Raw genomic sequence first — 17,829 nt, 5'->3', positions numbered from 1 at the left:
TGCCCCTCCTCCCTTCCTTACCCGTCCCCCCAACCGTATCTTATCGTCATCCTCCTTCCATCCTCTGTCTGACCCTTAACATTGCAAGCCATTTTTGACACAGGTCCCACGTTTCTCTCCTTCTTCCAGCCTCCCATGTCTCCCCTGCCTTTCCCTGTCGCTCCCTACCTGTCCAAGAACATCCTCTAACTCTTCTGCTTTTTCCCTGCCTCTCTCTTCCTCACCCATCTCCCTCTGTCTTACCCAGTCCTCCTTTCCTCTCACCCCTTCTTCTTCCTCCCCTGCCCCTACATACCTATCCCTCCCTGATCCCTCATTTATCTTCCAGTCCCTTGATATCTGTCTTACTTTTCCTTACACCTCCCTGCATCCTCTTGCCTTTTTCTCTCTCCCCTGCCTCACTGTCTCCTTCTGCCTCTCTCCTCCTTCATTTTGTCTCTCCCCTCTTTCTCCTGTTTCCTCCTGCCTCTCTCTTTCATACCTATTTCCTTGCTTCACGTCGTCGTTCCCTGCTTCTCTTCTTGTCCCTTCTCTCGCTTTTTTTTTTTATTTTTTTTTTAAGTTCTCCATGTCTCCCTACCTCCCCAGACCTCCACAGTCTCCCGCCTATCTGCCTGCACCCTGCCTGCTCCCTGCCTATCCTGGCCATCTTCTGACACCTTCTTATCTTTCCCAACCTGTCTCACTATTTACACCCTTCAGCATTTTTTTTTATAGCTCGTATTGCTTCATTCCCACTTACCCCTCGTTCTTTTCTTTCTTCCCTTCCTTCTTTTCTTTGTCTTCCATCCATCTATCCATCCATCCATCCATCCATCCATTCATCCATCCATCCATCCTTCCTTCCTTCCTTCCTTCTGCCTCCTTATTATCTCTCCTCTTGCTTTCCTTTCTTGCATGCACCCTTGTCTTCCACTATTGATTCTATTTCCTTCTCTGATCACTTTATTTTCTTCCCTCCTTCCATCTTCTCCTTTCTCTTTCCGTTCCTTTCTTCTCCCTGTCTTCTTCCTACCCTTACGAACCCATTCCTATAAATGTATCCTTGTGGTGTTTTCTCATCTTGCGTAATTCACTTTATTACTTCTTTTTTTTTTCTTTCCTCCTCTGCTTCGTGTCCTCTTTTTCTTTCTCTGCCTGCCTTCCTGCATTCTCCTCATCATCCTTTCTTGCACATCTCATTCAACTCACCCTTCTTCTCATATTTCTTCTCTTTCCTCTTTCTTTTTTCACTTTCCTTCCTTTTGCATACCTCTCCTTCTTAATATACATTCCTTTCTTCCTGCCTTCCCCTGTCTGTCAGTGCCTTTCTCTGCCTGTACCTCTCCTCTGCCTCCCTCTGTTTGTCCTGCCTTCTTCATATCCGTGCCTCCCTATCGTCTTCCCTGCCTGTCATCCATCTCTTCCTACCGCTTCTCTACGTTTGTCTCTCTCTGCCTCCCCGTTCATCTTTCCCTACCTCCTGTATTTCTGCCTGTCCTTTTCCTCTGCCTGCTTCCCTTCCTTCTTATTCTACCTCATCCATATTTCTGCATGTCCTCTTTTTCTGCCTGCCTTCCTTCCATCTTTTCCTAGCTTTTCTCTGTGTCTACCTGTCCTTTTCCTCTGCGTGCCTCCCTTCCATCTTCCTTCCCCTTCGGCATCTCTGTCAATCCCTGCCTCCCTTGCATCTGTCTCTGCGTCACTTCCATCTCTTTGTCTCTTCTTGATCTCTGTTAGTTCTGGTCTCTCTCTCATCTTTCCTTGCCCCCTCTTTCATCTCCCTGGCTCATTTCCATCTGTCCCTGCCTCCCTTTCATCTCCCTGCCTCCCTTCCATCTCCCTACTTCTTCTTGATCATTTTCTCTCCCTGCCTCCCTTGCATCCCCCTGCCTCCCTTGCATCTTCCTTCCTCCCTTGCATCCCCTGTCTCCAATACATTCTCTGTCTCCCTTGCATCTCCCTGCCTCCCTTGCATCCCCCTTCCTTCCTTTCATCTCCCTGCCTTCCTTGCATCTCCCTGCCTCCCTTGCATCTCCCTGCCTCCCTTGCATCCCCCTTCCTCTCTTTCATCTCCTTGCCTCCTTTGCATCTCCCTGCCTCCCTTGAATCCCCCTTCCTCCCTTGCATCTCCCTGCCTCCCTTGCATCTCCCTGCCTCTCGTGCATCCCCCTGCCTCCCTTGCATCTCCCTGTCTCCCCCCCATCTCCTTGTCTCACTGACATCCCCCTGCCTCCCTTGCATCTCCCAGCCTCCCTTGCATCTCCCAGACTCCCTTGCATCTCCCTGCCTCCCTTGCATCCCCCTGCCTCCCTTGCATCCCCCTGCCTCTCTTGCATCCCCCTGCCTCCCTTGAATCTCCCTGGCTCAGTTTCATCTCTCTTTGCCTCCTTTCCACCTCCATTCCTCCCTTGCATCTCCCTTTCTCCCTTGCATCTCCCTTTCTCCCTTCCATCTCCCTGTCTCATTATCTGTGCCTGTGTCCTGCCTGCCCCTGCCTGAGGTGAGTGTGGTGTGTGTGTGTGTGTGTGTGTGTGTGTGTGTGTGTGTGTGTGTGTGTGTGTGTGTGTGTGTGTGTGTGTGTGTGTGTGTGTGTGTGTGTGTGTGTGTGTGTGTGTGTGAACCCTTGCCAGCTGTGACCGTGCCAATACCTCCAACACCACCTCACACCTCTCACATATTTCTCTCTCTCTCTTTCTCTCTCTCTCTCTGTCTCCTCCCCAACTTTAACACACCACACACACTTCACTTCCACCCAGTCCTTTCTCTCCACTCCCCCCCCCCCCGTTCCATTCTTCCAGGGCCTCCATCCATCAGCCTGGAAGTGACGTCCGCACAATGGTTATTAAGAGCCAATGGAGGAGACTGGAAAAGGAAGGTGAGATTCGTCAAGTGTTTTTCATACTCGTCTAGGCCACTTGGCTTGGTCTCTCTCTCTCTCTCTCTCTCTCTCTCTCTCTTGATGAGCAGGACCACAAAAAGAGGCAATTAAGGAGAAAATTAATGGGCTCTGCACCTGTAAAAATAATGGGTTGCAATCATGAAATAATTAAGCAGTTTAATATCCCGTGAAGAGATGACAAGAAATAAATTAAGGAAGGAAAAGAGAGAGATTATGAAATTTGCACGGTTGAGGATGGCATATCAAGCGTAAGAAGTTTGTGGATATACCAATAATGGAATTTACTTGACTTTTGGAATCTGACCTCTAATTAATGGTACTGTTCCTAATTCTAATTCATTTATTTTATCTGTATTCACTGTCGGGGTTAGCAGGAAGATAATCAGAATCCTTTTATGAACACAGAATGGAAACTTATCCCTTACAGAGACAAAATTATTAGAGCAGATGGGTAAGGCAAGGATTACGAGTAATAAAACTCTAGGACCAGATTACTTTCACGCCATGGTTTTTAAAATTGTTGAGGGTAACGTACTTAAGCATCTCACTCAGTATTTTCATTAAGTCCCATCAGCTGAGCCTGGTGTCACGGGACTGGAAGGCTGCGAATGGTTCACGTGTTTTCAAAGCTGGTACGAAAAGCTAAAATCACTGACAGCGAATCTTACGTCAGCTACAGAAGTTGAGTCCACTGTTAGGGATAACTTGGTAAAACCCTAATACCCATAATATAATTAGGAATACCGAACAAATATCAGGAGGGACAAATCCTACTTCATTAATTGCATTGAAATCTATAATCAGATGTTTCATATTCATGACGAAAAATATTCAGCTGATATTATATGGTTAGCTATCTAGAAGGCACTGGTAAAATGTCTCATAAAAAAAAGTGGATAAGGTAAAGACCTAGGGAATAACTGGGAAGTCACATACAGTAATTGGATGATCAGCTAGTTAATTCACAGGAGGCAGAAAGCTTGCAAATAGTACGATTTCGCCTTCGCCACTTTAGCGCCTTTATTCTGAATTGACAAAGACATCAATCCCTTTTCTTTTCGATTGGTGGCCAAGTGTTGTAAGACTGGAGGGTCCTTTTAACCAACAACCAAGGAGACTCAGTCTTGTTTCATGACTAGCTTATCGAAATTTCATCTAACCACAACATAGAGGAGTATTCAGATTGTAGGAGTGGTCCAGGCCCCTCAGATTAAAACAAACGGACTATAGTGGAGTTTCTCAGGGTTCAGTGGGCATACACCCACTAACCATAGGTGAATGCCACCCGACGCACATGACGTCATTGTCATTGTGTATGGTTCCCGTGCTCCTACAGTAGGGTTACCCGCCCTTCAGTAGTTACATTTAGCAGCCAGTTGTGGTACAGGAAGGATACACCGTCGCACTCTGCACGTGGGTCTCTGCTGTAGGCCTTGGTATGGGTGTGCAAAACCCGAACAGTGAAGTGAACATCGTGTGTTTACCACAGCAACAGGGGAATGGCAGCCCCTTCAGACGTGGCCCAAAGGACCTGGGAGGACTTGGAAGATTTTCCAGAGACATCTGCTGTTTTTTTTTTTTTTTTTTTTTGTGTGTGTGTGTATGATTTTTTCATGAAACCTGCCCAAATTTCCCTACTTTTGGTCACTACTTTTAGTACTCATTTTCTATACCAGTGATATGATTTTCATTCCTTTGTAATGTTAACTCAGAATACGAAGCCTAAAGTTCCATAATGCACATTTATTTTATTAAAGCTTTGTATTAATATGTTTTTTCCAGTTTTCCAATTTCGCGTTTGAGACACCCATGGTTAGTATTTTAGTGTTACTAAAATGGAAGGTTAGTGTTTTAGGGATAATTAATGACCCAGATCTGGGATTAAACATTACATCGCGAAAGTAAGCAGATGACATTACAATTACTGTATTGGAAATACTGAGATTTTTACATACCTGACTGGTCTATCAAAAGGCAGATGCGACTTTAATGTAAATGCGGGAAAGTGATACATACAGGAAACATAAATTGAAAATTAGTAGGAAATGTCGGAATAAGAAGATAGAAGCAACTCCTTTCATCAGTTTTGGAGGTTAATGTTTCATGCAATATAGAATTCTTTAAGCATGGTGATGAAGAAGTACAGGAGGAAAGTGGAATGTTGGGATTAATTAGCAAATTTTTCACGTATATAAGGAAAGGAAATGATTATACTTTTGCACCGAAGATTGGTCAGACCACTCCTTCATTATACTATCCAGCTCTGGGATTCTCACTTACAGAAAGACATCATCATACTGGAAGCTGTTGAGTAAAAGATCAACTGATTGATTCCATCTTTATAAGCTAAAAGCTGCGAAGAACGGCTGAGGGATGTGAAACTGTTTTGTTTAGGAAAGAGAGGACATAGATGTAAATCAATGGTGTTTTGAAACACAAAAAGGGAATTTACTGATTAAAAAAAAAAAAAAAATTCACTATGATAGTTCCTTATCTTCCCACAAAGAGTAATGGCCGAAGAGTAAGTGGCCAGTGAGAGACCTGACAACCCAGTGTACAGTATATCATTACTAATGACTTGGTGGAACACTGGTACACGAGTCCAGAATACACTGTAATTATTGTGATACTGTTCCATATAGTAGCAGGTTAGGTCACCACTTGCCAGTTGGTGGCATTATACAGTATCATTATTATATATATCACATCTCTGAAGGTGAATTTGTTCAGAAATAGAATACATAGTAGTACTGAAATAAGCCTATATAAATTGCATACTACCGAGGCTAATTAATTAAAAATAATAATGAAAAAGAAAAAAAAACGTCGATTAGAATAAGTTTTTCAACAATCTGCGATTGCAAAATCGTACACTTTATTTCGAGTGCTTTTTTCTGCCATTCGCATTATATTTCGTGTAGGTATTATCACCATACAAAATATTATTTTGTCTCTTTCCATACGGCACATGGCTTAAGGTGTTGATAGTGGGAGCGCACTTCTTAAATTCTGTTTTTCTTTTCATCTTGTGCAGACAGTATTTATTGTAATCTCTCTCTCTCTCTCTCTCTCTCTCTCTCTCTCTCTCTCTCTCCTCCTCCTCCTCCTCCTCTTCTTCTTCTTCTTTTTCTTCTTCTTCTTCTTTTTCTTCTTCTTGTTCTTGTTGTTGTTCTTCTTCTTCATCTTTCTTTCTTTCTTTCTTTCTTTTTTCTTCTACTCCCATAGCTGGAAAGGAAAGGTGTAATTGGTGGAAATATTATTCCTTCCGTTTTTTTCTGTCTTATCTTTATTTCCCCTTCCCCCCCCTTTCTTTTTAATCTTCCTCCTCCTCCTCGTCCTCTTTTCACTTTAAGAGCTGGAAGGACACTGGAAAGATGAGGTGAAAGTGTATGAGTGCCCTTCCCCATCTTCCTTGTAGTCCTTCTTCCCTTCCCTTTTAATCTTCTCCTGCTCCTCCTTCCCGTCCCTCGTCTTCCTTCTTTAACATCTGGAATACTGGAAAGATGAAGTGAGATTTTTAAAGTGTTGGTCCTCTCTCTCTCTCTCTCTCTCTCTCTCTCTCTCTCTCTCTCTCGTCCCTTTGTCTCATCCTCTACATTTTCCCTCTCCTCATTTCGTCTTCTTTCATTAACCCTTTCACTTCAATGACATCCTGACACCTTTTTTACGTTTTATTCTTGCTGCCACCAGACACTATTTATTTATTTATTTTTTCAACTCTAATGAAACTTCTTGGACTCTTGAGGTGAGACTGTTGGAACTTTTTAACTTTTCTTTTAATGTACATAATTTTGTCTATCCTCCTCCTCCTCCTCCACCACCTTTCTTTTTCTTATTCTTTCTTCTTCTGTCCATCATAGGTATCTTGTTTCTATACAATGTCCTTTTCGTCCCTTCCTCCACCTCCTGTTTCTCTTTCTTTTATCTTCCTCCTCCACCAGGAAGCAAGAAGAGACTGATTAATTTCTCCCGTCTCTTGTTTGTAATCTCGAGTTTTTCTTTGCTCCTTCCCCCCTTTCCCGTCTCTCTCTCTCTCTCTCTCTCTCTCTCTCTCTCTCTCTCTCTCTCTCTCTCTCCCTTCCTCTTTCTTTTGTTCCCCCTTTTCTCCCTCACGTTCAGGCACAATTTCCCCCTTCTTTCTAAACTTCCTTTCCATTTCGCTTTTACTGGTCCTCTTCCCTTCTCTTCCATTTTTACTTTGTCCCCTTCATCATGTCTTTTTCATCTTTCTCATATTTCTATACCTTTCTCTGCATTCACTCGTTCTCTCCACCTCTCTCTGTCTCTCTCTTGCTATCCTTGTCCAATTTCTCTCGCTTCCCTGTTTCTTTCTCCTCGTTTCAGTTCCTTTCTTCATCTCTGCACTCTTCCCTTCAGCCATCTTTCTGTCCCATATCTTTCCATCCCCTTTTTTCTCTTTCTTGCCTTCAGCCTTCGTTCTCACTTTTTTTTTACTCTGTCTTCTTCCTTCAGACAGGGGAGCTTCTCTGGGATCGGCCTGGTCAGTTAGTCACTCCCTAAAGGATTTTCACGTGCAGGGTGTTTCATTCTAGCAAAGCTCCATTGGTACTTCACTTTACCTCTCTCGGGATTTTCACACGCAAGATGCCTTCACCAGCGAAGACCCGTATGGAACTTCACTGCAGCTGCCTCGGGATTTTTACTCTGAGGATTCTTCACAGTAACGAAGCCCCATACCCAGCTTCACTTAAACGAAACCCCATACGGTCGCTCATCTGTCCAGTGCTCTTGGTCTTGTTTTCTGTTTTGTCACACTCATCATCTGGTCCTTCCCTTTCTCGCCTCTATCTTCCTTTCTGTCCCATCTTCCTCGTCCCCTGTGCATTTTCTCTATCTCCCCTCCTCCCTTCGTCATCCCATTCCCTTTCCCCTTTCCCTGTCTCTTACCTTTCCATTTTTCCTTCGCCCTCCTCTCCCTCTTTTCTTTCCCTTCCATTTCCCCGTCCCCTTCCTCCACCCTTTCCCATTTCTTTCCCATTCTTCCCTTTCATGGTTTCTCCCCTTCCTCTTTCTCTTCCCTTCTCTCCTCCCTTTCCCGTCCCCTTCTCCATACACTTCCTTTGATCCTCTTCCCATTCCCCGTACACTTCCTTTGTTCTTCTTTCCCTTTTCCCTCCCATTTTTCCCTTCTCGTTTTTCATCTCTTTCCTCTTGCATCTTCCCCGTTTATCTTCTTCCCTGATGTTTTTCCTCCTCCTCCTCCTCCTCCTCCTCCTGTGTCCTCATTCTCCTCTTTCATCATATTTTTCATAATCTTTACTGGACTCCACGTGTTTCTCCCCCCTCCACTCTCTCTCTCTCTCTCTCTCTCTCTCTCTCTCTCTCTCCAATCCTAGATAATTGTATTTTGCTTATAAATGGCCAATATTCCAGGTGTTTGTTGTTGTTGTGACCCCGACTCGAGATGAAAGTACCGGTGATGAAGTTAGTTGTGTTTGTCTATCCATCTGTCAATCCGTCTATTCCTTGGCGCCAGGTGCCGTCTGTAGCCCCTTCATTGCGAGGACGTCCTTCTTATCCCCTCCACTGTGCCTACATCTTTTACCTCACTATTTTTTGTAACTGTAGGCGATGTCATTCAGCTGGGGAGTGATGGGGTTTGTTCTCGGGCTCTTAGGACTCACTCATCTGAATCAAATACTCTGTCGTTAGCTGGAAGAGTATGAGAATTCTTTACGATTACGAAAGGGTTAATATGTTAGGTCCTTATGGCTCCCTCTCAGCTAGGTCAAGAGTCTGACGTTAGCTGATTTAGTGTGTTGTACTAAGGAAGCGATCATGAGAAGGTTAATTGAGCTTTTAACCTGTTCACTTTTAGACGTCTCTCCAAACCTGAATAAAATCATCTGTCAGCAAGAGAAAATGAAATAAAAGAAATTGTACTGACAGGGTTGAAAGGCCGACTGCGCTACCAAACGTCTCATCAAAGGCGATTTAAAGATTTGATAGTGGCAAATCTTAAATAAGGGACAACTGATAATGAAGTGCTGAAAAGGTGTCAGGATTGCAAACCACCTTCTAGGAACTTGAGTACAGATGTGTCGACCCCTGCACTCAAAAACTGTGATGCAGGCGAATGCCAGGCCCCTGTGTTACGTAAAGGGAAAGGGGAGTTTGTACTTGGGATTTCCTTTTTCTCGTCGATCACGTCTCGAGAGAAATTGATAACCGCCCCACCATCATCATCGCCAACATCATCGTCGTCGTTACCATTGTTTTCATCGTCAAGGCTATCATCGTCCTCGTCAGCGTCATCAAGTGTGAAAACAATGTATCAATAGCAGTGACGATGAAGTAGCAAGTGAACTTTCAGGTTGGTTAAGGACTTATTTGGGGACATCTAGGGATTGTCCTGGATTAAATCACTGCTCAGCCCCACCAGGTAATCACAGATGCATCCATACTAATAACCCCCAACTCTAGGCCCCTTTAAATAGGAACTGAGACGGACATATTGAGTTGAACATCCCGCTCTTTGGCAAGACCCTTCACCAAGGTCTGCAGATCTCCCGACTCCATCCCATGCCGCCAAAGTAACCTGTCAGCCATCATGACAGCCGTCCTGCCAAAGTAGTCAGAGAAAGCTTCCATTTGTTTTTCTTTGGGGTAGCCAGTCACTCCTGAAGGACGTACTGTTGGAAGACAGTTCACATCAATCATCCCCAAAGCAATTACTGTAACAGAGGAAGATGCTGTCAAACCACCAGGCCTCTTGTTTACCCCCGTGGAAACCCACAGTGACCTCTTGAAAGGGCTCCTGAATCTGGACGTGCCAAGCCCATTGAGCAGCCCACCCCTGCTGAATACAATACAACCCTTCTAAAGTGACGCTTGAGCCCTGCTGAGCTTTTGTTGTTCGTTTCTTCAGCAAGCTTCACCACCACTGTGCCACTGCTTTGTGATGAATGGTAGCCTCCCTTGATATTGATGAAATGTTCAAATGGGTGTATGCCCACGTTAGGACGGAACTTACGTTTTGAGAGGTGCATGAGGAGGAGTCTGTGGCACCTGTAGGAACACCTGCCCTCATTACGGAAAAGGGAACAGTTTTCATCACTGTTTGCATAAACTGGGATGGAGACACCTGATGACCACTTCACTAGGGCAGAAGCCAGAATGACTCTTTCTCTCTCTCTCTCTCTCTCTCTCTCTCTCTCTCTCTCTCTCTCTCTCTCTCTCTCTCTCTCTCTCTCATTAATGAGAACTTACAGACCTTCAATGTAGAATCATACTGTGGCAAGAGCTGCAGATTGATTTCCTCCTCTCTTGACGCTGAGTTGGGTTGGAGGCGCCCCTGGATCAGTGTACTGCATTAGTAGCAGGGTGGTACCACATAGATACCCGGGTATGTACCCACTTACCTGCCTGGTTTTTCCGGCAAATTTTTTTTTTTTTTAATAACTTGCCAGTTAAAATATCCAGATATGATCACTGAATTACAACTTTACTTTTTCCTGTATTATTTAACTCATAGAATGCCATAGGCATCAACTGATGCCATGTGCATGGAGTGCATTGGTGTCAATTCAGCACTGCTTACAAAAATAACGCACAACTTATGACGTCACTAGAAGATACTAGGCAGCTCAGAAACTTCCCGCACAAGTCATAGACCACTCTGCCATCAGCAGCTCACTACTGTAATATATTAAACCAACAGAGGGTGTGTGCCATCGGTGTATTTCTGCTCTATTGCCCTCTTGTCATAGGGAGTGATTTGGAGCAAACAAAAATTGCAGCTAGGTGCACCAGGGAAAAATCTGTGATTCTGCAGCTACAGACAGTCACTTTGTTGAAGATCTCCAGAGATAAAGCGGTGGGTTTATTTGCTGATTTAATAAATTTTGTTGAATGTGAGTGTTATTCCAGATGGCTGGTCGAAGAGCATGATTGTAAATGTGCATTAAGGGAAGGGTGATGCCCTGGAAAAAGGATATTATAGTGGCATACAACTTTTGGACCAGATAATGAAGGCAATGGAGACAGTCCTAGAAGGTATGATAAGGAGAAAGAGTGGCTACAGATGAGATGCAGCTTGTGTTTATACCTGGTAGAGGGACCACAGGTGCAAAATTCACTGTGTGGTTGCTTCAGAAAAAATATTTATAGGAAGGAAGAGAGGTGTATTTTGTTTTTGTTGTTTTGGAGAAAGCCTTTGACAAAGTTCCCATGAAAGTGATGAGGTGGGCAATGAGAAAGCCTGGGATTGAGGAGTGGCTGGTTAGTGTGGTTGTGGCAATGTACGAAGGTGCTCACACCCGGGTGAAAATAAACAGAGGTTTGAGTGATGAGTTTTCCCTGCATTAAGGATCAGTTTGAAGCGTCTTACTGTTTACTATGGTGCTTGAAGCTCTCTCACCTGACTTAAGAACTGAACTTCCACGGGAGATGTTTTGTATGTTAACTTGGTACTGATTGCAGAGAATGAGAGGGTAGCATATGAAAGATTTAGGAAGTGGAGCGATAGAGTAGGGTACAAGGGTTTAAGAGCATGCTCAGAGAAACAAAGCTGACGATATCTAGGGTTGGAGGCAGTACTGTCAATGCAGTGGGAGTGGGGCCATGCGCAGTTTGCCATAAGGGTGTGGGAAGTAACTTAGTCTTATGCAGGTTATGTGATAAGGGAGTGCATGAGAGAAGTGATATTTGAGGTAGTCTGCGAAATAGTGCTAGTTTCGTGTGTGAGATATGTAGAGCAGAGGATGCAGCGGCAGAGAGGTGGGAAAGGATTGATTTTGCTGGAGAGTTCAGAGCATGGAGGAGTTTTGCTATTTGGAGGATATGATAATTATGTGCTGGAGGTGGGGCTGGAGCTAGCTTGATGGCAAGTGTAAGTAGTGGTTGGAAGTTTAGGGAGCTGTTGTCTCTCCAGACATTGAGAGGGCTCTTCCTTCTTGCCACTGGGTCCCTGTATGCAACATATATTGGATGTGTTATATTCCACTGTAGTGAGAGGAAGAGGATATTCGTAGGCTCAAACATACAGAGATGATCATGAGACGGATATGTAGTGCTTTCATGAATGACAGACCAGAGGGGTTTAGAACTGCAAATAACAAGTTGAGAAAAAGGGTGGGGCTTGAATGTATTAGTGCTATGATGAGAAAGGGTAAATTAACTTGGTCTGGGCATGTTGAGAGGATGGCGTATGACACGTGGGTACGGAGAGTGAGTGGTGTGAACGTTGCGGGTAGAGCTGAGAGAGACAAACCGAAAAAGATTTAAGGTCGTACAGTGTGACCTTGGGGATAAGGGGGTTAATAGAGAAGCTGCTAGAAATCGAGCAACGTGAAAAGCAGCCACTATGTGACCAAAGCTGACACATGCAGACATATTGGAGCAATTATAAATAGAAACGAAACTAAACGAGACGATGCTTGAAATATCAGGTTGGCACTGGTAGCCTGATTAGTGACACACACACACACACACACACACACACACACACACACACACAGATTACCATTATGATGCATTTGTGTCTTTTCTCTAATGAGTGAAGACACATTGCTTGAATTCCTCTATAAAGAGCATGTTGTTTACTTTCAGGTTGTGTGCTGGATATAAATCCTGCTCGATTACACATACAAAGGGAATTTGTACTCATATTCAATGTATCGAAAGCTTTATCGATACTATACAACTCATTTTCACTTTCTCCAAAAACAGTAATCATCAATATATATATATATATATATATATATATATATATATATATATATATATATATATATATATATATATATATATATATATATATATATATATATATATATATATAAGGGAATAAATTCAGTATAACTTGGTCTGCATGAACTGTCCATAGGATCTGAAAAATACTGTAAATAAAGATTGCCACACCCAATATTGTTCATGAAAATTATTTGAAATGCAGTACCTTCTGTTGTTATTGTACTCCAACACTGCTGAAGTAAAACGAGAAGAGAGAAATTTGTGAATTATTACCGTTACCGTATAATTATAAATTTATGTACTGTGTATTGTAGTGGTACTGTACCACACATCAATACAAGAACTGAGACAGGGATATAAGATAGTCAACATCATGGCATATCCACACTCATAAAAAGAATAGCATTAAGCTTTAAAAAAATATCTTGCCCTTTAAACTCCGATAAAAAAAAAAAAAAACTAGGTTCCAAAGTACAACCAGGGTGGGTTGGGTAATATGTATTTTTTCCAGCCCTTAGTAGGAGATGCAGGGCGACCACTTCACACCCTGGAAAGGACTGGAGGCCACATAAGTGACCACCTTGTCCTTGAACTATGAACCATGCTGAAGATATTTTTAGTCTTTTCCAGTAGTCCATTTATGTGACGCACCTTCATTTGTCACCATACCCTACAACCACCTATGTGTGGCCTGAGCTGCAGAGTGTTAGTATTGCCTGCCTTAGCAGAACAAAGAGCAACAAGAAGCAATGCCAAGGCACAGCAAACCCGTCCCCGGCAGTCATTTTAGTGATGACGTATAATCACAGCAGGATATCTAGTCAAAGATGTCACATTTCAAGTCTGGTGTAAATCGCTTGAAAATTAACGATTTTATGTCCATTTGAAATTTTGAGGCCCGACCCCTCCTGCCGCTGACTAAGGGGTGACCTCTCTGATGTAATGAGACATGTTATAAGATGCAGATTTGAAAGATGCACCTTTAGGTTTTGTTTTGATGTCGTTATGACGAATTTGAAAGGAGTTATAGCGAAAAAACTGTTTATTTTTATTTTTTTACATTTTTTAGGCCTACAGCCTGGCCTTGGCCCAATTTGGCCCCAAATTTAATCAGGTGGTCGAAAGTTCATAGCCCATTATCCCTGTAATTTTTATCAAAATCTCAGCAATAGTTTTCGCTTACAGTTGTTAACAGACAAACAGACAGACAAACCGAGTGAAAACAATACCCGTCCCAGAGCCCCTCCGGTGCGGGGACGGGTAATCAGCAGCAGTCCTACCACAGCGTGACTTTCTCAGTGAACTTCACCTGTGTTTTAATAGTTAGGTCAGAGATGCAGAGTGCCACCCCAGACTTTAGTTATCAGCACCCGTCTGGCAACTCCTTTCGGGCGACCCGTGACCATATTTATAAACTGAATTACCGGTAGCTTTTATTATACTTCTGCACAAATAGAGTAGTCCTCATTAAAGCATAGTAAGTGGTGCTTTGTGGTTGGAGTCGCACCTCTGCTACATGCCACAGCAGTAAGATCATCATCATTACATCATCATCACCATCCTCATGTGATGGTGATGATGATGATGATGATTATAATGATGACTAAAAAAATCACAGATATAGCAGTTCTAACTAACCTACCCTTATATACCCCTCAAACTTTTGTAATAGAGATAAGGTCTTACGATTCAGAATCGATTACAACAGAGAGAGAGAGAGAGAGAGAGAGAGAGAGAGAGAAACATTCGTATAAGCAGATGGAAGAAAAACTAAAGTATATACAGTAATATATATATATATATATATATATATATATATATATATATATATATATATATATATATATATATATATATATATATATATATATATATATATATATAATATAAACCCGTATTTGTGTGTGTGTGAGTGTGTGTGTGGGCAAAAAAGACAAGAGCACTTCGACAAAGACCGCACCTCTACGCAACCAAGAGTCCTACCCATATCAACACAACTCCTTCACATTCACCTTTGATTATCCCCTTCACTGCTTAATTTCTGCACCTTTTCTGCTCCCTTTTCTCACCTTCCTCTTCCCTTCCCATGCCCCTCCATTCCTCCCATCCCATTTTGAATTCTTTCTTTTGCCAGTCCCAGCTTTCATCCAATCTTTTACCTTTATCTTAGATCACCTCCTGACCCAGTTCCATGCTCTCACTCTGGCCTCTCCCAATGCTCCTTCCCCCCCATATCCCTCCCTCCCAAACACACACACCTTGCACTTTGCAGGACTAACTGTCAGCTCCCACTGCCACATTGCATCCATTATTTTACATTCAGCACCACTCACTCTTTCATCCACTTTTACACCCGTTCCCTTCCCATGGCATCCCTTCCCATGTTCTCCTCTTGTCATTCCTGCCTCACCACACACACACTCTAGTTAGCTTTCTACTGCCAGGCCCAGAGGTCATCCCGGGTGGCCACGACAAAAGCCACCGAAGTATTGACCCCCAAACCTGAGGTCGCATTGAAGGGTCTCAATTGTGGTGTAAGATAAACTTGTGAAGGTGCTGCGTGAGGTTGAAGGTGAGGGGTGGCGAGGGGTGGTGGGTGAGGGATCGGTATTGGAGGATGAAGTGAAGAGTAAGGGATGGTTGGAGGGTGAGGGGCGGGGATGGAAAGTGAGCGGTGGAGGGTTATGGGAAAGAGGTTGAGGGTTGAGGGGAAGGAGGTTGAAAAGTAACGGGGATGGAGGCTGAGAAGTAAGGGGATGGAGGGTGTACGTTCTTGAGGCTCAGGGCGAGGGCTGGGTCCAGGAATATGTATACTTTCTGGGCACGGCAGGCTAACCCTTTGACCGCTTTGTATGTACAGTCAGAAACAAAAGTTCATCCACTGTTCCACTGCGTCATCTTTACACTTAAGGCATGTCCGGTGCGTTCTTTCCTGGCGTATCATATCACAGAGAATCGTTTGTGGGGGGAGAAACATACCAATCCTGTTTGGGAGAATCATCTATGGGGAGACAAATATACCAATCGTTTCTCATTTTTGGAATATTTGGCATCACAAGAAAGTGATAAGTGGAAGTGCTGAAATACTGGGTGAACGTTTGCCCCCGACTGTACGAACGTCGTATGGAATATTATTCCACGTCAGGAGATTACAATAAATCTCAGAGAAACCCACCGTATCAAAAAAGTTGTATTTTTGTATAAATTAACCAAGGATGGAAGAACTGCAGTTTATTCCAGATGATGAGAGATGCTGTTATTGCCGGACGCCCCCAGGGGCCGGGCCTAAAAACGCGATAACTTGAGTTACTGAAGACCCTGTTATCTTACGTCAGCTACACTGGCACAACGCGCCAGCCTGTGTTGATGTGCTGCAGGACTTGTTCTTTGTCGTGAGGTTAGGTAATTTTTGATATTTTGATAATCTGGTATTTATCCTTTGTGAATATATGGCAGAGACTGCAGTCTGAAGGGCCAGTTTTGGATTAAGTTTGGCGCCCTTTAGTTTTGCTGTAGGATGCATGGTTTTCAAAATATTTAAGTTTCTCTAAAATTCTGCAGGACTTTGCTCCCCCACGAGCGTAGGAGTTGCCAAAGGTCAACAGCTTAGGGTTTCCCACATGCAGTCATTCATTCATTACACCCGGTGCCTAAGTGCGAGGATGTTGTGTGTTTGGTTCTGTTTGTGTATCTGTCTGTCTGTCTTTTTTATTTATTTATTTATTTTTTTGTTTCTATCTCTTTTAGCAAGATTATCGAAAAACTATTGGCTGGAACTGCATTAAATTCGGGCGAATGATTGAAGGCCATCAAAAGAAAGGGTAATTAATTTGGGGGCAGAAAAGAGTATAGATGTAAGTCAAGGACTGAATAAAAAAAAAAAAAACTTTGACCCAATTTTGACCAGACCTTACTAATGGGTTGAGGGACTGGAAATGGTGAAGTGATTCTGTTTTGAAAACTATCAGTTGGAGGTAAAGGTCACACGGCAAGGTCAAGGATCCGGCCTTCAACTCACTTTTTATTCCATTTGGATGAAACTTGGTTGAAGGGTTAAAAGTTTTGCTGAGGAGGGAAATATTCTGTTTTCAGAAAAATAAATCAAGGCCAAGGTCATATGGTTCGGTCAGTTTAAACATTAGATCCGATTGAACCCTGACTTGGTGGATGCGTTAAAGGTCAGGTAAGGATGAAGATTCGATTATAAGGGCAATCCTTTAAAGGTCAAGGGCACAAGAAAGGGCCAAATGTTTGGCCTGAGAGCACATTCACACAACCCACTTTCGTGTTGTGGCTGTGGCTAGCCATGACGTCAGAGGTGTCATGGCTTCCGGCCATGAAGGCACCAGGTCGCACCGTGCCTAGACACGGTTCGGCCTACCTTAGTCCCTTGTGTGCCCAGCAACGGAAGGTGATAGACCGCGGGCAACGTCTGAAAGCCATTTATTTCTTATATTTATAGAAAAAGAAAGGACGACAATGCAGAGTCCATTTGATACACCCAATCAACGAAAAGAGGCAGTGGGAACATCAGCAACATTTGAAGAGCTATGAAGTGATGACATGAATTTTTAAAAACTATTATCGAATCATTTAGGGTCTTGTCCCATAACATTGGCTTTTGCTGAAAGAAGAGATATTAGATGATCTGTGTCTATTTCATCATGTGCAATACTGATGTGATTTTTTTTTTTTATGTGTCCGACTCTGGGCAAAGGCTTCAGGGCCTATTTCTCGGGGGCAGTGACCTATCCCAAGGCCCAGTAGTCCTCCTACACCTCCACATGTCACCACTTCGGCGGTAACACCCACCATCCATATTGAATACATGCTAGGGTTGTCTCATACAGGATTGGTGTATTGGTATTAGCGGGGGTATTTTTACGACATGTCGGCGGATCATCTGGTTGATCAGGAAAGTCTGCATTTAGGAAATTCAAATCCTTAAACTGTTCCCTGCCCCAGCCGGGATTCGATCCTGGGTCCATTAGGACCGCAGGCCGCCTCTCTACCGATTCAGCCACGTCAGTGCAATTTTTCTCCTGTGTACCAACAAGGTCAAATAGAGGACTGAGTAGCGGCTGTGCGTTGACACGGCAGACTGCTGTGTAGTGTGAAGACAGACATAAACAAATACTCTCTGCTGGGTCTGTCCGGTTAGCCATGGAACTGGACAGACCCAGTGGGACACCATACGTTCATCTGGCACCCTGGCGGCAGCTTCGCCATGATGA

The sequence above is a fragment of the Coenobita brevimanus genome, chromosome 110, assembly GCF_032717465.1.
Source record: "Coenobita brevimanus isolate Jiangsu-jjx chromosome 110, ASM3271746v2, whole genome shotgun sequence".
NCBI lineage: Eukaryota > Metazoa > Arthropoda > Malacostraca > Decapoda > Coenobitidae > Coenobita > Coenobita brevimanus.
Note: the sequence above shows the minus strand (reverse complement) of the source record.